Below are 25,008 nucleotides of genomic sequence, written 5' to 3' on the forward strand. Positions count from 1 at the left end.
ACCCTCACATATATAAAGCCAAGATTCAAGAAGTTCAGAGAACTGCGAGCATGATGAACCTAATGAAATCCACACCCAAACACATCATGGTCAAACTGCCAAAGACTAAACTACAAAGTAGAAATCTTGAAAGCAACCAGGTAAATGATACATTACCTATAGGGGAACAGAAATTCAAACATCTGTGGATTTCTCATGAGAAACGATAGAGGTTAGGAGGAGAAAGAACATTTTTTAAAGCACTGCAAGAACTGCCTCTGTTTCAACCTTTAAATCTCAGCTAAAACAGCAACTCTTCAGAATGCTTCCCTGACTACCTCACGCAAAGTACTGCCTTTTTCCATCCACATCAATTGATGGTTCAACCCTATTTTATTTTCTTCAGCCCTTATCACTTTCTGAAATTACCTTGTTTACATTTCTAGTATTTGTCTCCCCATTCGAGACCCCAGGGACCTTGCCCAGTTCCTCTCTGAATGCCCAGCACCTACAGCAGCACCTGAGGCAAGGTGCTCATCGATATGATGGATGAGCCAATGCAGTGACCTGACTCGGGCCTTAAAGGACGATTTCACCAGGCAAAGTAAAAGAGAAACATTCCAGAAAGAAAGTAGCCTAAAATATATACTTGGAAAGAGCATGCAGGGCACACTTGGGAAACAGGATAATTCCAGTGGTCAGAGCATAGGATACACATAGTGAAAGATAAACAAGAAGCCTCGAAGAGTAGACTGGAGCCAGATTGAAAAACACTTCGTATGCCACGCCATGGGAGCCATTACAGGTTTTAAGCAGGACAGTGACTGATCCCATCTATATTTTAGAAATAAAAACATACTCACAATATGGTATTTATTTATATCCTGTCTCCTTCTAAGAGAGATTTGAGATACCTTATATAAGTATAGATACTATTTAGTCAAGTTAAAAGTGTGCATACCTCTAATAAGATGACTGAAAAGATCAAATCTCTCAAACTGCTACTCACAACTCATTAATGGGGATTTGAAACTAGTTTAGTGGATATAATGACTGACAATTTTAAAAATGGAATAAATAGAAAATGCCAAACTGTATCACACATAATAAGGGTAAGCACTGTTTTGTGAAACTTTTGTTTCAATTATATATGTACATGTGTGTGTATGTATATATGTATGAGTTATATGTACTGGGTAAGGATATAAATATATTTCCTACTGATCTAGACTAGAGCAAGAGACTGCAGACAACTGCCCTCAGGCCTACTCCCGCCTGCCAGCCTGTTTTTATAAATGAAGTTTTACTGCGACACAGCCATACCCATTCATTCACACCTTGCCTATGGTTGCTTTTGCTCTACAAAGACAAAGTTGATTAGTTATGACCAAAGACCACATGGCTCAATAGCCTAAAATATTTACTATCTGGCCCGTTGCAGAAACAGTTTCCCAGCCTCTGATCTGGAGCACCTGTTCCCAACTAGGGCAATTTTTCAGCATGTGAAGATACGTTTCATTGACAAAACTTGGGAGGGAGAGATGCTATCTGGCAAACAGAAGCCAGGAACACTGCCAAACCTCCTATAATAAATAGGACAACCCCTTCTACATCTGGCCCAAAATGTCAGCAATGCTGAGGTTGAGAAACCCTGATCTGGAGAAATGTCTGCACACATATAAGAAGAATGTCTGTACTAGGACTGTTAACAGCACCAAAAACCAACAGCACTCCAAATGCCCATCAAAGGTACCCTATATAAATTCACATGGGCATATTCATGCAGTAGAAGCTTATGAAACAATGAATTAATGCACTAGTTATACAGAACAACAAAGATGCTGAATGAAGAAAACAAGCTACAGAACACACAGGGTGATTCCCTTTGGATACAAATATATATGGTATATAATTACAAAAGCGAAGGGATTATAAATATAAAATTCAGAAGACTGGTTACCCCGAGGAAGAAAAAAATGGGATGGGAGGTGGGGCCACACTGGCAACTCCCAGGGGTCTACTTTTCTTAAATCAGTACTCATTGTACTTTCACTCTGTATTATTTGTACTTACTCAGAATTTTTTCCAAATTAGGAAACAATCTTTGTGAAGGGAAAACAAAGACTGGACAATAAGATGAAGAAACAAGTACACAGAAATGCATACCACAAGGCCCTACGGAACTGCCAGGCTTCTAGCTTGATTTTCTTAGCAGACACAGCAAAGAGAGAAATACAATCAGTTATTGTATTGGAATGCCTGGAAGAAGCACAGCTCTTCCCAGCACTGCAACTTAAAAGAAATCTCCCTCGTGAGCTTTCTCAAAGGACCCTGGCAATATCCTCCGTATCCGAACAATAAAAACAATACTCAGCTTCACACAGCTGCTCCTTCTAACAGTGAAGCTTTGGTACAGCCTAAAAAATACACTATTAACATTGAAACATTTCAAATACCAAATCATATACCAAACTGCCCCACTCAATCCCTGCCCAGACACCTCTGCCAGCCTAAGATGCGGGCTGGAGTCGGAGAGAGAGAGACCAGAGTAAGATGAGAGAGGCAGGAAAGGCCCAGGAATTGGAGAAGGAAGAGTACCAGACACCTCCCAGCAGACTACCTGCATAGAACAGATAAAGCACACTACTTTATACTTGTAAGAGCCACTGATCATTTTAAACAAAGTAGATGCTTAACTCTTCATGTACGTTTTTAATAGTTCCATCTTAAATTCTCAGAGTGTCTTTTTAAGACACTACTACTGGGGGGGAAAGAGTGAAGGGGTGGAAGGAGAGGGGTGGGGTGGGGTGGAAGGAGAGAAAGACCTGTTCGCTTCCGCTCTAGATCATACAGGAAATCCTCGCTGAATTTCCTAACAGTACTTCTCTCAGTGTGCTGTCTCCCCACTCCATAATTAAACATATTTTATATATATATATATATAAACTCGCATTTTATATCTCACAATTGTGGTTTTCAGAGACATAAATTCTAAAAGCCTTTTTACAAGTTTTCAACTTGTTTCGATTATAAAAACAATTCACGCTCATAAAAATTCAAACACTCTAGAAAAAGTATGTAACAAAAGTCCCTTCTTGACAGAAGGTTACAAAAAAAGAGAGTAACTTCAGGTATTTTTCCCAAAAGCTGGCCCTCTTTTCAGTTTCCCTAGCGCAGGGTGAATGGCACCGTTACCCATCTAACAGGAACCAGAAATCTAAGCCTTCCTTGATACCTCTTTCCCTCAGCCCCCACACTTGATCAGTCACCAAACTCTGGAGATTCTATCTCCTAAATAGTCCTCTAATCTTCCACTTCTTTCTACCATGACCTTTCAGCACACTTACCCAAAATTTTATTACTTCATATCTACATTACTGCAACAGCCTCTTACCTGGTCTCCCTAAATCCACTCCTGTCCACCTCCAACTTACTCAATAGCCAGAGTGATCTTTTCAAAATCCTTTACCCCCTATGGATTACAACAGGTCAGTATCTTCCCATCGCTCTTAATGGTAAGGATCAAAATCCTGAACATGTCAACCAGGTGCTTTAAGGTCTCAGCTCTGTCTCTCCAGCCTCATCTTTTCCCATTTAACCCTAACCATTTCTCCAACAAATATTCTGCCCTTCTGCCTTGGAAGCTTGGCAGTTGCTGTTAATCTCCATCTAAAAAAGCCCTTCTCATAACTCCTATCTCAGATCAGTCTAATAATCACTTCCTCAGAGAAGTCCTCCTTCACCTACCTCCCCATTAGATAAAATACCAATGTACTGGCCACACCTCTCCTTCACAGCACTTAACACGCATGCAACTTTGTCTCTGCATGTTACTATTTCTATGGTGAGCTCCTGTGCAGTACACAAAGACTATATTCTGTATGCCATCCCAGTACTTGTGGTCTCTCACGACCCCTTTCCCAAACGCTGGAACTGCCTCATGCCAAGTTCTTGGCCACCTTAGGTAACCACAGAGGCTGTTCCCTCCGTCTAGAATGTCTTTCCCCTGGCCCTTGCCATAACTTCTCAAGTTGCACCTTAAGTGTCATCTCCTTCAGGAAGTCTTCCCTGACCATTCTACCTAAAACAGGGCTCCCCGTTATTTTATTTTTTGTTTTCTCCGTAGCAACTGTCACAATTTGAGTATGTACTTTTACTTGCATGGTTATGTGTGTGATGACTGACTTTCCCCCACTAACTTGTACTCTCCAAGCAAAATGTAACCAACCGTCTACTTTAGTCACCTCAGTTTTCTCAAGACCTAATGCTGGGGCTGGCCCGTAGTATGCGTTCAGTACATTATTTATGGAAGCAAAGAAGGCAGCCAAGGGGGTCGGGCCACTAACTCATCGTGGGGTACCAGGCAAGTCCTTTCCCCCTTGCTGGGTCTGTTTCCCCAGAGAGGCAGGTGCACAAACGCCTCAATGCAGCGTGACGGCTTCCACAACAGGAAGGGGAGGCCGAGGGGCGGGAACACACCCCCAAGGGGGCGCCCCCGGAAAGAAAAGCCCGGGGCGGGGCCTCAGTGGGAAGAGAATTCTGAGGAGGCGGGGGCCGCCAGGCCTCGACGTCAGGCGGGGAGGGGGCAGCCCCGTGCCGGTGACCCGAGGAGGGCTCGGGGAAGGCCCGACGGGCTTGGAGGCTGGGCCAAAGAAGGAGAAGTCCTCACCTGTCCGGTCCGGGTTCAAAAGGCCAGGGCGAGGAACCCCCGGGCCTGCTCTACGCGCGCCTCCCCAGGCCCCGCCCCCGCCATGCCGGCAGGCCCGGCGCCCCCGGCTGCCCGTCCCCGCTTCCGCTAGTCACCGGAAGTGCGGCGCAGCGAAAAGAGAAGTGGGGAGAGCGTGGCCACGTGCGGTCGGCGCTGAGATATGTTACAGCGCCCCCTTGTGCCCGGAGGAGGATCGGAGCCACCGAGGCCCACTGGCTGCGAAGGGAAAACAACGCAGAGCCCTAAGCTGGGCGCCCCGTGCTCTCTCACCGCCGTGGCTCTGCACCTGCTGAGCACTTCTGCAGAAGCATGAATAAAAATTAGTTTTTCACCCCTTGACTCAGTGCACCATGTCATCAGCTGAGAAGTCTTCTGTGGTCTCCGAAACAGTGAGCTCTTGGAGGACCAAGCCTACCTATCTCCAAATATTTGGTCCCCAGTAGAGTCGCTGGCGTGTACAGAAAAGCTTCTTGCACCAACGTAATCCCATCATCTTTACTTGACTTTCTCTTACATTATCTCGTTCGGTCGCTTAAAAGCTGATTCTACAAGAGAAGCCTTTGCTTTGACCTCTTTCTGGACGACCTGCTGCCAGGTTTTCCGGTGTCAGCCTCCCTCAGATCATTCAGGTCTCAGCGTAAATGTCACCCCTTGAGAGGACCTCCCTGGCTGCTGTCTCTCCACTGCCATCACGCTGTTTTTTCATAGCACTCATAGCCATCTGATATGACCTGGTGGGGGGTGTATTGTAACTTCTTTCTTTGTTCTGTTTCCCTTCTCCCCACCAGAAGGTAAACTCTCAGAACAGGGGTTTTGTCTAGTTTTCTGTTCTCTCCTCACCTAGAACGGGGTTTGGCATCTTGTGAATGCTCAGTAAAGATTCAGTCCATGAATGAATGGCTGTGCCCACAGAATTCACAGCAACTCTTGAGGAAAGAGACTCTGGGATGGTAAGTGTCTTGGAGATGTGGGGTGGCCAAAAAGAAATGGGGTGGATTATTGACCCAGTCTTTGACATTTCCAAACTGAGTATTCTGGGAGATAACTTCAGAATCTCCCTCCACTTTCTCTCTGGGAAATGAATATTTGTATACTTGCCTTGTAAGGTTACTCAAAGAATTTGAAGTGTTACATCCAAAGTCCTGGCACAGAGCCTGGAACGTGGTAGTTGCTCAGGAAGTCATTATTTTTGTAATTACCCAAGACCAACTCCCATACCTACCGATGATTAAATTGAGAGGGTCACAACTTGCACACGTTTATACAAATACAAGTAGCAGAACTGAGAGTATGACCCAGGACTTGCATGTCCCTTTTTCCAAGGTTGTCCCCTCCAGGTTCAAATTCCAACTCTGCCACTTTGTTTCCTATATTATTTTAGGAATAAATTAGATAGGAGATTTTATTATTTTTATAATATATTATTTATCAATAATATAAATTATTATTTTTCAATTTGGAGATCAGATAGGAGATGTATTTCAAACTGTAAAATGCTACCCAAATGAAAATGTTGGAGGCCTGCTGCCTCTGTGCCAGGCCTGGGAATTGAAACGGGGAGCTTCATCAGCACCAGCTGTTGAAGAATAAACAGCACAGTATCTTTCCTTGCAGATGTGGCACTGGGCAAGAGAAAGATAGAGAGAAACACGCCTCAGAAAGAAACTCTATCCCACATCCACACACATGTGTATCTCATCCCACATATAAATATCAACTCAAAATGGATCAGAGACCTAAATGTAAGGATTAATCTATAAACTCTTAGAAGAAAACATGAGCATGATTCCTTGTGACTTTGGATTAGGCAACAGTTTCTTAGATGTGACCCCAAAAGCGCGAGCAACTGAAGAGAAAAAATAGATAAACTGAACTTCATCAAAATTAAAAATGTTTGTGCTTCCAAGGACACTTAAAAGAAAGTGAAAAGACAGCACACAGAATGTGAAAAAAATATTTGAAAATCATACGTCTAATAAGGATCTAGGATCAAGAATATAACAAGAAACTCTTACAACTCACCACCAAAGTACAACCCAACTGAAAAACAGGCAAAGGATCTGAATAAATATTTCTTCAAAGAATGTATGCAAATGGCCAATAAACACATGAAAAGGTGCTCAACATCATCAGTCATCAGGAAAATGCATGTCAACACCCCAATGAGATACTACTTCTCAGCCACTAGGACGGCTATACTTTTTTTAAAAAGGAAGATATCAAATATTGGTGAGGATGTGAAGAAAATGGAATTCTCATGCATTGCTGGTGGGAATAGTGCTGTGGAAAACAGAGTAGCAGTTTCTCAAAAACTTAAACACTGAGTTACCATATGACCTAGAAATACCACCTTTAGGTATGTAATCAAAAGAAATAGCATGTCCACATAAAAACTTATACACAAATACTCATAGCAATATTATTCATAATAGGTAGAAAGTAAAAATAATTCAAATGTCCATTGATGGATGAATAGATAAACCAAAGGTGGTGTATCCATATGGAATATAAGTTAATCAAAAAAAGGAATAAAGTGTTGATACAGGCTATAACATGGATGGATCTTGAAAATACTATACTAGGTGAAAGAAGTCAGACATAAAGGGCCACATATTGTATGACTCCATTTAAATGACATATCCAGAATTCATATAGACAGCAGACCGGTGATTGCCAGGGGATAAGGAATAAGGGGAACAGGGAATTGCTAATGGGTTGGCTTTCTTTTGGGGGTGATGAAAATGTACTAGAGCTAGATAGTGGTTGATGATTGTACACCTCTGTGAGTATGCTAAAAACCACTGAATTGTTCATTTTTAAATGGTGAATTTTATGGTGTGTATACTATATCTCAAGTGAAAAAAAAGGACCTCTAAATTTCAGGTTGTTCCAGCTTCATGGCTGGGGCTGTGCAAGGACTTTGCCTTCAATTCAGAATAAAATGCAGAGCTACAGGAGGGCTTTGAGCAGAGGAACAGCATAAACAGGTGTATGTTTTAGAAGATTCACTCTGGCTGCCGCAGGGAGAGGGGGCTATTGACAAGACCAGCCAGAAGGTTACTGTAACAGTCCAAGCAAGAGATGATGGTGTCCTGGATTGGAGTGGTAGAGTTGGAGGTTGTGAGGAGTGGTCAAATTTGGAATATATGCTGAAGATGGAGTCAACAGGACTCGCCAGTGGGTGTACAGGTAGTGTGAGAGAAAGACAAGAGGCAAGGATATGCCAAGGTATTTGGCTTAAGTAACTGAATGCTTTTGTTCAGAACGTAATAGAATATTTGGATTGGGCTATATTTGAAATCACCTCCACAAGGACAAGGACCATTTCTGTTTTGCAACTACTGATTCTTGAGACCCAACACAGTGCCAGGGACATAGACACTCAATAGAGATTTTGTTGAATGTCAATAACAGCGTTTTGTACATGCAGGGCAGCGCCTCAGTGGGTAGTTTTCAAGCACACCATATAATGCATCTCACTTCCCCAGCTCTCCAGCCAACCTTTCCCAGACGTTCCAATTTCTAGTTCCCCCGCTCCCTCCCATCATGCTCTCACCAGGGGAAGAACACTGAGTCCTGAGCCCTCACTGCACCCCGATGCTCCTGCCTCCTTTGTCTCTCTCAGGAGTCCACGAGCACACAGGGTCCCCAAAGAAGTGGGAGGATGGAGGGATAGGGAGGGGGCCTGAAGGACTTGAGAGCTTTCTCTCCTCTCACTTCAGTCCTCCTGTGGCTTCTCTGCCAAGGCTTTTAGCAACTCCGCTTGCTATCTGCATTAGCCGTGAGAGTTGGGGATGGAACAAAAGCAGGACAAGAGGCTCTTGTCCTTTCTCCCTTTCTAGAAGAGGCTGGCACAGCTCTTCTCACCTCTGTATTCAGAGGCAGACATTTCTTACCTGAGTGTTACACAACTATCACCCCATCACCACCACTGTCATCATCGTCATCAGCACCACCGGTCCTTTAATCAGAATCATTGCAATCACCATTTTGTGCACATTTACTGTACTCCAGACCCTATGCCAATCATTTCACCTGCATCATCTCATTTAATCCCCTGGGTGACCCTGTGAGTTAGGTATTATTATCCCCATTTTACAGATGCAGAAACTGAGGCTGGGTTTCACTTGACCCTCTTTTAGATTCCCCTACCTTATTCTTGTTGTACAAGGCTTACTTCTTCAAAATAAGTCCTTTATTGCTTGCAGGAACTGCTCAGTTTCTACTTCCAGTTTCTTAGCCTTCAAATTTCAAATCCAAGTTCTTATCAGTTGTTTGAAGATGCATCTTCCCTCCATGTTCTTGGCTAAATGCTTCCGGCCCCAGGAGTGGTTTTTCTTTACCTTTGGTGACGTTGTGGCCTTCGGTATTTCTCCAACAGTCTTGCCACGGCTCTGGCCCCTATGACTTAGTGCTCGGGCAACAAGATGTGTTTTGTTCTGTTCAGTTTGGGCAGGAAAGAATAACTTCCAGATTTGGGTTAAAAGGAACCTAGCAGCAGCTGTTGGGCACTTCTACTATTTTAGCTATTTCTTGCCAAAAATCACACACACACACACACACGCGCGCGCGCGCACGCACGCACGCAGCTTTCTCTTGGCATGAAAATGTTTAGGGGGAATTGCTCTTGTTCATAGGGCAGAGACGAAGAGTCTGGGCTTCAAAGTGAGACTGACTTGGGTTTACACAGATGAGCCTTTGCTGTGCCTGATCTGGGGTGGTTGGGGACAAGGACAGGGCTCAAGTGTAGCCCTAGCTGGCTCAGCAAGCCCTGGGACTCTGGTATGAGGCTACATCGGCTGAGGATAGAGTGTTTCTTCTCACTGGCTTACCCAGAGGACTTGCCTTTTTTTGCAGTCAATCTGCTCAAAGCGGGAGAGAGCCTTGTTCACACCAAAGTGCCCTATAGCAGCAGCAACCACGGTGTGGTAGAGGAAAAACTCATTTTTGTCCTGTGCTAGCCGCATGACTTTGGACAAGTGAGAAACTTCATCTCTCTGTTCTGTGCAGCCAATCTTTTCAGGTCACTTGCTCTGTGTTAGAACATTCAGGCAGCGTGCTGGGTGTGCCTCACCCAAGGTGAACAAGTCAGGTTCCTGCCTCGGAGAAGCCTTCGGCTTAGTGGGAAAGACACCCCGGCTCACTGTCTCATCTCTACAACAGGAACAACAGTATTACCTCAAACAGGGCTACATCCCATTAGGTATTCAATCAACAATCCCTTCTGCGCCCAGGAAGATTTGCAACTTCTCAAAGGCAGCTGCTGCATCTTAAAATCATGCCTATGGCTACACCTCACTTGAGCATTGTGCTGAATAAGTCTGTTAAATAAGTTGTTTTTGAATGCCTGGTGCCTAGCACATATGAGAATACTAAAAAATATTTGTCAAAGGTATGAGTTAAGACAAACCTGAAGTCTAGGGCTCCCTCCTTCTAGATGTACCTGAGATGGGGCTTGGAGGAAGGTTTTTGGAGAGAAGGAGAAGAGGAAATGCGTCTTCTTTCCCACAGCAGTAGCTAGCTGCTTGGGCCACAGAACCCTGCAGAGTGGGTTCCTTAAACCAGAAGTCCCTGGGGTGACTAAGGCCTGCCCAGTTCCACCCTCCACTCTCCAGAGCAGGACAGGGGTAAGTAGCTGGGGTGTAAGTGGCCAGGGTAGGGGTGCAGGCAGAGCTCCTGGAAAATGATTGCTCATGTAGTTTGCTAGAAATGAAAGGAAGAGGCTGGGGACCGACAAGGCAAAGCCCAGGGAACATAAAAAACCTTAGCTGCAGGAAAAGCACTATTCTTACCATGAAAGCAATGAAATTAGAGGTAATTGTGAGACACAGAGATTCGATAAAACCTAGGGAAGCTATCAGGTGCAGGAGGCCAGGACTGGCTGGGGAGATGGAACAGCTGGTCCTCCCCTCCAGCACCGGTAATCTCCCCTCTATTGTGACAATTGAACAAACAGTCCTTCCCGGCCCCGCACCAGCGCTGCCTTGTAATGGAGGCAGCTGGGGCGTCTGGAAGAGCAGCAGGGCCTGGCCACCCACAAGGCATGAGCCTCCTCCCAGCCACCATCCTACCCCCCAGGGTCTGGGAGCCCAAGAACTGTGGTGTTGGGATCTGCTTGGAGGGCAACAGGCTGCCGAGTGTGGCTGAGGAAGGCATGACCTCCTGTCTACCTCTAGGCCACAGGCCACCTGAGGGTTTGGAAGGAGTGGGTTGGGGGGGCAACCTGTTAGGGAGGGACAAGGCATTCCCGCTTTCCCCTGATTGTCCCGTCCCTTTCACCCACTAAGAATGCAGTAGTGATTAATTTACACTGTACAACAGAGAATGAGCTGTGGAACGTGCTGGTTAGGGAAGCACAGAGCCGTGTGGATACACATAGCCAGAGACAGCTAGCCCGGATGTGACAGGCACCCCAGGTGTTCCTTAGTTAGGGAATGTCTTGAGGAAGAAGTGATCCCTAACTAGGTCTGGTGCGTGGCTGTCAGGGGAGAGACAGCAGAGGGCATAGCAGGTGGGAAAGCATAAGGTGAGAGACACCTTCTAGAAAATGGTTTTCACTTTAGGAGGCAGGTTTTGCAGGAGGTTACTGAAGCCATAGCAACGGTGATAAGCAACTTGGAAGAGCACCCCATCACTTTGACCAGGAATTACAATTCTTAGGGAAATAGAACCTTCCACACACCAGACTGCTCATTACAACCAGAATGTCCTACAGTGGGGAAAACTAAGAAACTCCACACAGCCCCTCAAAGAATATCAAGCAGCTTCCAAAGCCAGTGGTAATGCCAACGAAGTCATAACGCTTAATACGTTTATGATGAGTTCAGGGTCAAAGGAGGATCACAGTGCATGCAGCAAGGCCAACCGTCTTAAACATAAGGGAAGAACAACGCCTGGAGGGCAATACACCACAATAGTTGTGCTTGAATAAGAGATAATGGGTGATTCTTTGTTCACATGATTCTTTTCATGAATTATTGCTCTAATTCACATCTTTTGCATTATTTTCACAAACATAAAATGTTACAACTAAAGCTGCAATAATGTAAGCCTATACCAAGAGGGGACCCTGGTTAACCAAGGAAGGTCATGATGGAAAAGTTAGGTGGTGAGCCTGTGTTGACTGGAAAGAATATGGACAACGGTTGGGTGAAGAAAGCAGTTCATAGAGTGTGGACCCCTTTGAGGCAGAAACCAGTTCACGTGGATTTTAAAAAGTCAGTGGATTTATGCCTCAATCCTCAATAATGGTTTTTCCTGGCGGGAGTAATAGGGAGAAATTCACTTTCCACTTCAGACATATCTCTATTTTCTTATTTATAATAAGCATGTTTTATTTTAATAATTGGCAAAATCAGTACAGATATTTATACTTATGTGAGATAAAACATGAATAACAGCAAAAAATGGTAGGTTGGGAAACATACTGAGTTTTCAAGCTACTTAGAGCCCTCCTTTTCCCTAAGAAGGATGCCATCTGTGGCCAGAGCACCTCAGCAAGGACGAATTATGTCTCCTTCACTCTATAGGCCAGAGGCACGCATTCGCCTAAACTCAGTTCGGCTCGATGAGCCCTTTATGTGAGCACCTGCTGTGCCCGGGTCGTCTGGCCGGGCACTAGAGGAAGACGCACGGTGAGGAGACACATGTAGAACAAGAGGAGCCCTGTCCTCAGTTTGACTAGAGCCTAGGGCAGGGGGAGGAGATGGGGTTAGAAAGAAAAGTATGGGACCTTCTGGGGAGGCCCCACCTTCCGGACTTGGTCTGTGGGAGAAAGCAGGGGTGTGAGAGGGTCAGTGTTGATCCTTAGGAACATCGTTCTTGGAGCTGTGGGAGGACAAGTGGGGGCACGGAATCAGGGACATGGTGATGGGGGAGGCTGGGCCACCCTTTCGGGTGATGAGGGCCTCGGCCAGGGAGCCCCTGCCTATTGACTGGCAGGCTTCTCTGAAGGGTGGCAGGAAGGGAACAGGCTGATTCACTCCCTTCCCAATGCCCAAAAGAAGACTGTCTTCTTGACCAGTAGCTCTCACCTGTGGCTACCCAATGCATACAACTACGGAGCTTTAGAAATGCTGAGCCCTAGGTCCCCTCCCCAGGTATTCTGATATCACTGACCTGGGGTGAGCCTGGGCGTCGGGATGTTTCAGAGCCTGTAGACCACCAGCAAACAGCAGTATCCCGCCGGTCTGTCTCCGGACAAGCTCTCCCACCTTCTCCTAGAATCGATGCCAAGCAGCTGGCCACTTTTCTGAATCTGGCGCTCTTCTGGGGCAGTGACGAGGGCATCCTCTGCACGGTTGAGAGTGTTCAGTTGCTTCTGCCCAGTATTACCTGTAACTTTCTGCCTTCCGGAAATCCATTAATCGCTTAATCCATTGTTGATCCCTCTTCCTGTTTCGCTCCTCATTATTGGTCTATGCATATGAGCCATGGGCCCTTCTGAACATCACTGTCTTCACCAGGGGATTTTGAGAAGACAGGAGAAAACAGATGTATGCAGGGAGCCACCTTGACCCGGAGATTCCTTTCTTTTTTTTGAAACTAGGTTATTTGTCCTTTTATTGAGTTGTAGGAATTCTTTACTCTAGATACAAGTCCCTTATGGAGATTCCTTTCTTTTGTAGGAGCAAGGGTGCTGGGAAGAATTGTGAGCCTGTGGACATCCAGCTTCTCTAGTCCTCAGTGGCTGAATATAGGAAAAGAACATCATTTTAGGTATATTCATAAAGAAGCTGGGCTCTGTCCCAAGATGGCTGGGCTGGGCATTTGGAGGTGGAAGTTGGAATGTGTGATATATAACCACTAACCAAGATATTTGGATGTGAAGTTGGCCACCCCACCCAGAGGTGAGGCTACCCAGAGTTACTCTCTTCTTCCCTCCACCCCACTGACAAAAACTAAAGGCTAGAAGCTGGGGCCCAGTGCAGCAGGGCAGAGCAGTTAGAATGTGGGGGTGCCAAAGCCCCCAGTATGGCTGCGTTAAGGTAAGTCACCCTCCACTCTAACAGGAATCTGCACGTAGCCAGGGAGGGATTTTCCACGGCCCATCATCTCCCTGCCAGTCTATAAACGATGAATTTGGGAGACAGCAAATTCTGTCTTCTGGATTCCTAGCCATCAGCCTCTGCCCAGGATCTAGTATGGTGGGGACTGAGTCCGCAAGCTGAGAACCACGGGATGGCCTTCTGACCAACTGCGGGGGGCAGGCCAAAGAGATGGAGGAGGGAAGGGGGAGGAGTGTGGACGCCTTCCCTGGCTTTCACAGCATGACTGCTGAGGGCTGGGCCCCTCTGGGCACCTGATAAGGTTGTTAAGTCAGGTGGAACACCTGCCTGCCATCTGGCATTTCCATCCTCCCAACAGGGCTCCCCAGGCCCCGCTGCCGACCTCCTCAAAGCTAGCAGGCTGCAGGAGTCCCAGACTGAGAAAGCCCCCAAACCCTAAGGGCTGTAAGGTAGCATTCTGAGTTCCCAGGTAACTCTTCAGAAATACTCCTTTGACTTTGCTAAGAGATGACACGCGCCCTCTAAGGCTCCTGAGAGTTTAAACAGGGGTTGGTTCTGACCTCACTGAGGGTAACAGAGCAGTGTGGTTGGTGGGGGCTGGAACAGAGGTAATTTAAACAGGGCTGCGCTCTCTCCACATCAGACTGAGCGGAGCTGCAGCCCAAGGACCATTAATCATCTCAAATGCTGGGCTTCAGGATCTTATCTGCTATACAATCGCCTCATCCCCTCTTCTTCTGGGCTCTGGAAACCATAGCATTTGGAGAGAAAAATGCAATCCCTATGTTAGCAAATCTGGTTAGGCTCTATCTAGTGGCACATGACCCATTCGTGTATATAGTTAGCAGTTCCAAGAGAGTTCTGATTTGTGTTAAGGAAAACACAATTGGAGCTTCTGGAAATGTCCTGTCTCCTGGCCTGGGTGATGGTTCTACAGGTGTATGCATCTGTACCCTTTTATGCACGTACTCTCTAGTGTCCCTCTACGTATAAATGTAAAAGAAAACAATCTATTTTTTTAAAAAAAAGAAGGCATAACTAGGTGATGCTGAGCTCTCAGGTCTAACACGCCCACCAGCAGGGGCCAGTCTGTGTGTGCACAACCGCAGCGTTAGTGCCTGGATCCCTGTCTGCTGGGGGTGGGAGGGAACAGCAGCAAAGTGGAAAGAGGTGGAATTTGGAGAGGGCACATCTGTATTTCAGTCTTTACTGCTGTTTCCTGAGTCATTCTGGGCAAGTCACTTGGCCTCTCTGTGCCTCAATTTCCTCACCTGTAAAATGGGGATAGAATTCCCTGCCTAACGAGTTGTTGTGATTATTAAAGACAATTCAGTGGAAAGCGCACGGCACATGGCAGACACTAAATGTCACTGTGTGATAGGTGGTCTCTCAGGGGCCTGCCTCTCCTGCTTACCTGTCCAAACCTTAGCTTGACACACCCAACATCTGAAATGAACTTCAGCGTCATTTGGCACCAACTTCTCCCTCTCCATCTCCTCTCACGCACGCTGTGGTCTTCCAGTCCCTGTTCCAAGTGCGAAAGTCCCCCCTATAACCCGTGACCTGTCCCCCAACTCATGCTGCCACCTGCTCCAGCAAGAACGAGCCAGTCCTTTCTCTTGTCTGCTCCGTGAGTACAGCCCAACCCCCACTCTGTTTTCAGTGCCTCCCACCATACCTGTGGGTTCAAGAGACCCTGGGCTGGGATCCTCGGGGTGTATGAAGAGGACGCCAACAGCATATCCGACATTTGCTAGTAGGGACGAGAGGGTGTCTGGTTCTCAGGACCCAGGGCATGGGTCGGATGAACTCAGTGCCCACACACTGAGTTACTTATGTCCACTCAGGAACGCACACACGTCCAAGGTGATGTGTCATAGATGTGGACCGGACCCATCAAAGGCGTCAGTGCCCACCTGTGCACACTCTTGCCCCAGCATGCATGCCTGGGCCACTGGGAACTCACTGTCTTCCCAAGACAAACCCTTCCTCCATGAACCGCTCAGAGTTCAAAACCTCTACCTCGTAATGGGCCCACATTCGCTCCCCGCTCACACCAACTAGCACCAGACTAATCCCTTTCTGCACTCTCAGCTTCCAAATATTTAAAGACAACCATATCTCCACTCCTTCTCCAGACTAAAGATGCCCTATTTATTCAACCATAGCTCAGACATGAGCCTAGCAAGTTCCCCTTGTCTGCCCTGCCCTGGGCTCCATCATGGAGGCAGTAAGGGGTGGAATTAAGAAATAATGGCTATTTTCACACTGGCTCCCAAGCACCCACTCCAGGCCCTCCTCTGCACTCTCCACACACTGTTTCCCAGCCTGTGCTTCTCCCCATCCCCCTCTGTGATTGATTCCCGTTCACACTAATTAGACCTTGCTTGCACTGTGACAGGAAGGAGAGCTTTGCCATTTTCTTTAAGGAAACCATGTGAGGGGCCGACCTGCTGGTGGTTGCCAGGCAACCTTGATGATCCTCCAGGAAAGACAGACTGGAGAGAGTGACAGGGCCAGAAAGCCTAGTTAGCAGCTACTGAATATGAGTCTCTGCTCCACGGAGAGGTGTAAGAAAACCCTGGCTGGCGTTAGCTACCATTGCTCCAGCTGTCTTTTTAAATGCAATGTGTGTGTGTGTGTGTGTGTGTGTGTGTGTGTGTGTGTGTGTGTGTGTGTGTGTGTGTGTGTGTTGGGCATGCACACACAAAGTGAGTTGGGAAAGAATGAATTAGTTAGCCTTTAAGATGGAATCATAATAACATACCATAGTAGAATAATTTATGAACCACCACTCTTTATCTGTTTACCCTTTAATTTACTTCCTCTCTCTCAGTCTAATAGCTGAGTGGGGCTTGTAATTCTTTACCTTGGAACAGGACTGAAAGCAGAAACATTGTGTAGCCAAAGGCCTTTCCCCTCTTGTAAAATATTAAGCCACAGCACAAGGGCTAATGTGAGGAGGTGGTGGGAAAGTGTGATGTTGGGTAAGGGGGCTCTCCTGGGGTCCTAGAAGGAGACAGGGGTCTATGTGACTCTACTTCTCAAGGACCTGGATGTACCCCTCAGCAGTGCTCTGAGGGTGAAGTTAAGATTTCAGGTGGGTCTGGCTACCTGGGCTCCCAGCCCTACTAAAGGGTTCCTTAACCCACCCAGACCTCCTGATGAGCAGGAACTGTGTGGGCTCCTTGGCTCCAGGGAAACCTATGTGAGTTGGGAAACCCATGTGAGGGTCAGAAGAGGGTTTGAATTCTATTTCTGCCAGTCTAGCCTTGTGCCTTGGGCACATTTACTTACTACTCCAAGCCTCACATGCTAGATCAGTAAAATGAGGGGAAATAATATGCACCTCCTAGGGCGGTTGTGGGAATTTAGTGAAATTTATTCAATAAACATTTATTGAATATCTATTGTGACCACATTCATAGCACAGTAAATGCTAGTGCCCTCCCAGGTGCGATAGGACTTCCCATAGATTTTAGGCCACTTTTTCTGGGCCCCCATGTCAGAGCTGGCTACATATGCATGTGTCTTGTGCAGTTGCACAGGGCTCTACATTAGCTCTATGTTTTGCTGTTGCTGTCTTAATAGTCATAATAATTTTTTAACAAAAGTCCCGATTTTCATTTTGCTTTGCAGCCGGTTATGTTCCCCATAACTACTCTGACAGTGGGATAATAGGCAACTTTAAGGGACTATTACTATCAAGCAAAACTGGTAGCAGTGATATGAGTCAAGATGAGTTAAAAATAAATTTATAGGCTGACTGGGTTCACTGGTGAATTCTACCAAATATTTAACAAAGAAATGACACCAATTCCCTATAACGTCTTTCAGAACATCAGAGGGAATACTTCTAACTCATTCTATGAGGCCAACATTACCCTAATACCAAAACCAAAGACAATATAAGAAAATTATAGACTTGTATCTCTCATGAACATAGATTCAAAAGTCCTCAGCAAAGTGTTTACAAATGAATCCAACAATATAGAGAGAATTACACAGACCATCATGAAATGCAGTTTGTTCTAGGTAGGCCGGACTGGTTCAACACTGAAAAATTAATTGATGTAATCCATCACATCAAAAAATCGAAGAAGAAAAATCACATGATCATGTCAATAGATGCAGAAAAGTACTTGGAAAAATCCAGCACCCATTCATTCATGGGAAAAACTCTCAGTAGACTAGGAATAGTGGGAAAGTTCCTTAGCTGGATAAAGAATATCTACAAAAAACCTATAGCTAACATCGTACTTAATGGTGAGACCCTAGAAGATTTCCCACTAAAATTAGGAATAGGGCAAGGATATTCCCCTCATCCTTCCTTTTCACCATCACAATGGAAGTTCAAGCTAATGCAATATGACAAGGAAAGGATAAAGAAAGTATACAGATTGGGAAGGAAGATTTTAAATTGCTTTTGTTTGCAGATCACATGATTGTCTATGTAGAAAATCCAAGTAAATCTATTTAAAAAACCCTGGAATTAAAAGGTTAATATACAAAAGTCCATTATTTTCCTATATGTCAGCAATGAACAAGTAGATTGAAGTTGAAAACACAATACCATTTACATAGCACCCCCAAAAATAAATAGTTAGGTATAAATATAACAAAATATGAACATGATCTATATGAGGAAAACTACAGAACTCTGATAAAAGAAATCAAAGAACCAAATAAATGGAGAGATATCCTATGTTCGTGGACAGGAAAACTCAATATTGTCAAGAGGTCAGTTCTTCGCAACTTGTTGAACTTCCAAAATTCAGCATAATCCCAAATCCTAGCAAGTTATATTGTGGATATTGACAAACTGATTCTGAAGCTTATATGAGAAGGAAAAGACCTAAAATAGCTAAATAATATAAACAGAGAAGAACAAAGTTGGAGGACTGGTACTACATGACTTCAAGGCTCGCTGTAAAGTGACAATGATCAAGACAATATAGTATGGGTAAAAGAAAAGACACATAGATCAAAGGAACAGAGTAGAGGGCCCATAAATATAGCCAACTGATCTTCGACAAAGGAGCAAAGACAATACAATGGAACAAGACAGTTTTTTCAACAAAAGGTGCTGGAACAACTGGACATCCATGTGCAAAAAAGTGAATCTAAACACAGAAATTATATGCTTCATAAAAATTAACTCAGAAAGGATCTCACAGCCCTAAATGTAAAATGCAAAACTATGAAACTCCTAGAAGATAACAGGAGAAAACCTAAATGCCTTGGGATGGTGATAACTTTTTAGATACAACACCAAAGGTATGATCCATATGAGAAATAATTGATAAGCTGGATTTCATTAAAATGAAAACTTCTGCTCTGCAAAAGACACTGTTAAGAGAATGAGATGACAAGCCATAGAATGGGGAAAAAATATTTGTAAAAGAAATTATTTCATCAAGGACCATATTCAAAATATACATATAACTTAAAGCTCAAGTATGAGAAAACAAAAAATATGATCAAAAAGTGGGACACGAAAGAGATAAGGATGGTCAATAAGCCTGTGAAAATATGTTCCACATCATATGTCATTAGGGAAATGCAAATTAAAACAAAAATAAAATAACATTACCTACCTATTTGAATGGCCAAAACCCAGAACACTGACAACACCAAATGGAATGGAATGAAATTCTCATTCATTACTGGTGGCAATGCAAAAAGACACAGTCACTTTGGAGATAGCTTGGCAGTTTCTTACAAAACTAAACCATACTCTTACCATAAGATCCATCAAGCCACAACAATACTGTTTTCCTGTCCATACCAAATGCTCCTTGGTATTTACCCAAATAAGCGGTAAACTTACATCCATACAGACACCTACACGTGGATGTTTATAGCAGCTTTATTCGTATTTGCCAAAACTTGGAAACAACCAAGGTCCTTCAGTAAGTGAATGGATAATGTGGATACATCCAGATAATAGAATATTACTCAGCCCTAAAAAGAAATGAGCTATCAAGCCATAAAAAAGCCAAGGAGGAAACTTACATGCATATTTCTAAAAGAAGCAATGCAGTAAGTAGACCTACCTTATGATTCCAACTATAGGACATTCTGGAAAAAGCAAAACTATGGAGACAGTAAAAAGATCAGTGGTTGCCAGGCCTTGGGGGGAGGAAGGAATGAATAGGCAAAGCACAGAGGATTTTTAGGGCTATGAAACTCTTCTTTACAATGGCAGATACATGTCATCATACATTTGTCAAAACTCATAGAATGTGCAACTCCAAGAGTGAACTCTAATGTGAGCTATAGACACTTGGGTGACAATAATATATTGATGTAGGTTCACCAGTTGTAACAAATGAACCACTCTGGTGAGGGATGTTAGTAATGGGAAGGCACTGCATGAGTGAAGAAAGGAGGTATATGGGAAATCTTTGTACTTTCTGCTCAAATTTGCTGTGAACCTGAAACTGCTCTAAAGTATAAAATCTATTTAAAAAGAAAAAAATTACATTTAATACTAATTCTGAATGGTTGGTTGGGGGCAGTGTCTTGATAGTCATGGCAGGTGTCCCTACATCTTGTAGACCAACTAAGAGATGACAGGTAAATGTCCTCCATTTCTCCCCAGGGTCTCCTCAAGTCAAAAACTCATGAAGGTCTTTGAGCCCCAAAAGCCTGGAGCAATAAGACATTTTTTACAAAGACGAAATGTTATTTTAGAATGAAATCCTAGCCAAGGCTGCCAGGGGCTGTGGAGCACAAACCCATCAAACCAAGGTCTTTGGAGCACTTAACAAGATTTCCACCTGATGATAGGGAAACAATGATTTTCTTGAGATTTCCCCCAGGGAAATGATTTCTCCCAATCTAGTTGAAAGGCTGAGATCATTTCAGTAAATATAGTGAGGACTGGAAGCCGTGGGTCAGCAAGTACTTCTTCTCCTGTGCATATGAATTAACTCATCAATTTCCTTCCCAGGGACAGGAGATGAGCTGCTCAGGGGCAATTCTTGCAGGTCTTCCTGTCCCAGGAATTCCAAGAACACTCCTGTAACTTCCCTTAAAATATTTGCCTCTGTGACAAACTAACTGATTGCTTATACAAGCTGCCTTTGTTTAGAGCTGCTGGCATTTTCCCCTAAAGGCTCCTCGGAGGGAGAGTCCCGTAGACGGCCAAAGGAGTAATTTATGCTCCCGTTAAACCTAGGACCTTCTCACCCACCTCCCTGGGCAAGCAGCCTTTATCTGCACTGCTTAGAACACCCTGGGGAAACATGACAGGGAAATACAGTACTTTCTCTTTATCTGTAACCGACTTCAGAAGTAGTGTGTGCTCTAATTGCAAATCTCAGATTGAACGGTTCTTAGCTCATTATGTATTTGCCGTTTCCTTTTATGTGATAACAATAGTATCAGCATTAAGCAGAATTTATGGTTTTCATAGTGCTCTCTTGTGTGTGAGCCGACTTAATGCGCACCAGAAGCCTACCAGGCAGAACAAGAAGGGTTGCCGTCCCCATTTGAGTAAAGAAAACCTGCAACCCGGAAGTTGAACGGCTCTTCAAGGTCAAACATCAAACAACCTTGTGCATGGATTGTGCCTACTTAAAAAATACACTATTAAATATTCCAAAGATATGTAAATAAATAAAATATAAAAATCGTGTATTTATGTCCTGGTTTTAACAACTGTTAACCATATTTGCTTCAAATGCTTTTAAACAAGAAATAAAATGATACGGATACAGTTATACCACCCCACCTCCTCTCTTCTTCTCTAGAGGTGATTGCTGTCCTCAAGTTGATATGTAACCTTCTGTCCCTGTTATTAAACATTTACTGCATCTGTATTTACAACTGTATTTACAATCTATATGAACATTATGTGTGCTTTACCTTTTATATTCATGTCATAGTTTGTGAATCATTTTGTATCTTGTTTTCCTCACTGAACATGTTTTCTAGATGTCCAAGTTGATAAATATAGAGCTACAAGTTAATTGGCCTATATACAATTTTCATTGAACTAGTATTTCATTGCATAAGTAGATCAGAATTTATCCATTCTATTGTTGATGGATAGTTACGCTCTTTCCATGTCTTACTATTTTCAAACGTTGCTGCAGTGAACTTTTTTGCTCATGCGTCCTTGTGACCACACATGAGAACTTCTTCAGAGTCTGTACCTAGAAGGAGGCTTGCTGGGTGGAAGGATTTACCTTCAAATGTATTAGATGCCAAACTATTCTCCAAAGTGACTACAGCAATTTATACTTCCAGCAACAATGTCTAAGGATTGCCAGTTCCCCCTACCTTCACCAACACTTGGGATTATATAGTCTGGTTAATTTTCCAATTTGATGGATGTGATTGGTCATTATAACTGTTTTAACTGCATTGTCCTTATAACTAGTCAGTTTGGACATCTTTCATAAGTTTATTGCCCTCTTCTGCAAATTGCCTGATTATATCCTTTACTCAATTTTCAATATTTTTTGCCTTTTACTTAATGATCTATACAAGTTCTTTAGGGATTCCAGGTATCAATTCCTTGCAATATGCTTTGCAAATACCTTTTCCAAATTTTTAAGCTAATCTTAATTTGGTTTGCATTTTTTGTCTCCATTAAGGTTTTTAAGTTTAATGTTTGTTTTTATTTAAATATGGAACACTTCACGCATTTGCATGTCATCCTTGCATAGGGGCCACGATCATCTTCTCTATATCGTTCCAATCTTCATATATGCGCTGCCAAAACAAGCACAAGTTTAATGTTACTGAATTTATCTTTTTCTATGTTCTTTTGGGTCTTGTTCAAGAAATCATTCACTGTCCTGAGGTCATAAAGATATTCTCCTGTATATTTTACTATCCATTTTTATAAAACTTTTCCACATTTTTGTTTTTAATCCTAAATGTAAATTATTTGGGGAGTATGGCAGGTGGTTAGAAAGTAACATTATTTTATTTTCCTTATAAATGTTTGCATGTAAATATTCCAATTGCCTAACACCCATAGACTAAGCTTCCCATATATGGGTCTGTCTATTCTTTTCTGTTGACCTATTTTAATATTTCTCTGGCCACTCCACACAGCACTAATTTCTGTAGCTTTCTGATAACCTTGATATTTGATCGGGAAGCCTCTCCTTAATTCTCATATTCTCTTGGCTATCCTTGGCTCTTTGTTTTCATATAAAGTTTAAGGTCAGTATATTAGGTTCACACAAGAAAATCTGCTGGCTTTTTATTATAATTGCAATAAATTTATAAATTAACTTAGGAAAAGTAACTGTAATGTCATTGCCATAATACACAAATAGGCCATGTCTCTCCATTGACTTAGGTCTTTTTTTATGAACTTCAATAAAATTTAGAATCTCCTCAATGAGTAGGCTATCATTATATTTATTCCTAGGTACCTAAGAGGTTTGTTTTTTTTTTTAATTCTGAGTAAGTTCATTTATTAAATCATCTTTTTAAATCAGATGCTGCCCAAGAATGCAAATGATTTTTTTTAATTGAGAAATAATTCACATACCATAAAATTCACTCTTTTAAAGTATACAATTCAGTGGTTTTTAGTATATTCACAATGCTGAGCAACCATCTCCACTGTCTAATTCCAAAACATCTTCATCACCCCCCAAAAAAGCCCTATACCCTTTAGCATTCCCTGCCCATTTCCCCCTGCCCCCTACCCCTGACAACCACTAATCTGCTCTTTTTCTGTATGGATTTGCCTGTTCTGGAAATAATTGGTATCACATAGTATCGGCCTTTTGTATCTGGCTTCTTTCACTTAGCATAATGTTTTCAGGGTGCATCCATTTGTCCTTTTTATAGCTGAATAAGATTCCATTTATGAATGTATCACATTTGTTTATTCATTTATCAGTTGATAGGCTTTGGGTTGTTTCCACTTTGGGGTCGTTTATGAATAATGCTTCTATGAACATTTGTGTACAAGTTTTTATGTGAACACATATTTTTAATTATGTTGGGTATATACCTGAGTATGGAATTGCTGGGTCATATGGTAACTCTAGTTAACATTTTGAGGAGCTACTACACTTTTCTCCAAAGCAGTTACACCATTTTACATTCCCATCAGCAATGTATGAAAGGTCTAGTTTCTCCACATCCTCCCTCACACTTTGTATTGTCCACTTTTAAAAGTACAGCCATTCTAGTTCGTAGATCTCATTGTGGTTTTGATGTTGTATTTCCCCAGTGACTAATGATGTTGAAAATCTTTTCACGTGCTTGTTAGCCTTTGTATATCTTCTTTGGAGAACTGTATATTCAAATTTTCTGCCAACTTTTTAAATGGGTTGTCTTTTTATTGGTGAGTTGTGAAAGTTTTTATAAACTGTTATCGATGGAGAAGGCATGGACTTAAATCTGCATAACAACCTTACCCTGATGTACTGTGCTTTTTAGCATTTGTCCCCCTAAATCCTGGTACCTCCCATAACTGATTCCACATTAAATTTTATTTCTTTAAATTCTCTTTCTCTCTAATCTACCTGTTCTTTTTAAAAAATGACCACTTATTCTTTCATCATGTTTTCTATTCCTTCTTTTTAAGACCTTAAATATTTTTAAGTAAATTTTTTAGACTTTTCTGATTGTCCCACTCTCTTTGTGTTTGAGGTTCCATTGTAGTGTCTGGCCTATATCATGTACTTTTCAATATATAAATATCTGTCAAACAAATTATTGAAAAAAATTAAGCGATGATTAGCATTTGTCCCCCTAAATCCTCATTTTGTTTGCCTCCAAACAGAATGACTCAAAATTTGCCAGACATTATAATTATTACGACATCCTCTAAAAATTTTTTTAATTTCAAGAAATTATATATAAAATACAGATAAAATTTACCACCCTGATCATTTTTAAGTGCATATTTAAAATCTACCATCTTAGGACAGTGACTGTAATGGGGTATATGGTGGGGAATTCATAAGAGGGGGAATGTCATAACCACATGTTCCTCATGTAAAATCTGGGCATAAGATTGTATATCAATGATACCTTAATAAATAAAAAAAATTTACCATCTTAACCATTTTTAAGTGTACAGTTCAGTGACATGAAGTACATGCACCTCGTTGTGCTACCATAACCACCATCCATCCACAAGACTCTTTTCATCTTGCAAAATGGAATCTGTACCCACTAAACAGTAATTTCCTATGACCCCATGCCCTTTAGCCCCGGGCAACCACCATTCATTCTACTTTCTGTTTCTGTTAATTTGGCTACTCCAGGTACTTCATATAAGTAGAATCATGCAGTATTTTTCATGACTGGCTTAGTTCACTTAGCATA

The 25,008-nt window shown here is 43.0% G+C and overlaps 1 protein-coding gene and 1 non-coding gene across 6 annotated transcripts in view; both read right to left on the bottom strand.

The window, feature by feature from the left end:
* Nucleotides 1-4,787, bottom strand: part of DET1 (DET1 partner of COP1 E3 ubiquitin ligase) — a 56,891-nt gene extending 52,104 nt beyond the window's left edge. For all 5 annotated transcript variants that reach the window (XR_005033836.2, XM_036931804.2, XM_036931806.2 and 2 more), the window contains exon 1: nucleotides 4,649-4,787. The gene's annotated coding sequence lies outside the window, so the exon portion shown is untranslated. The remainder of the gene's footprint in view (nucleotides 1-4,648) is intronic.
* A 17,541-nt stretch (nucleotides 4,788-22,328) lies between these two features.
* LOC118935611 (U6 spliceosomal RNA) lies at nucleotides 22,329-22,435 on the bottom strand. The gene has a single exon (XR_005033925.1). It is a non-coding gene; the product is annotated as a U6 spliceosomal RNA (small nuclear RNA).
* Between the last annotated feature and the right edge of the window lie 2,573 nt (nucleotides 22,436-25,008).

This window comes from Manis pentadactyla, chromosome 18 (assembly GCF_030020395.1).
Source record: "Manis pentadactyla isolate mManPen7 chromosome 18, mManPen7.hap1, whole genome shotgun sequence".
In the NCBI taxonomy this organism is placed as follows: Eukaryota; Metazoa; Chordata; class Mammalia; order Pholidota; family Manidae; genus Manis; species Manis pentadactyla.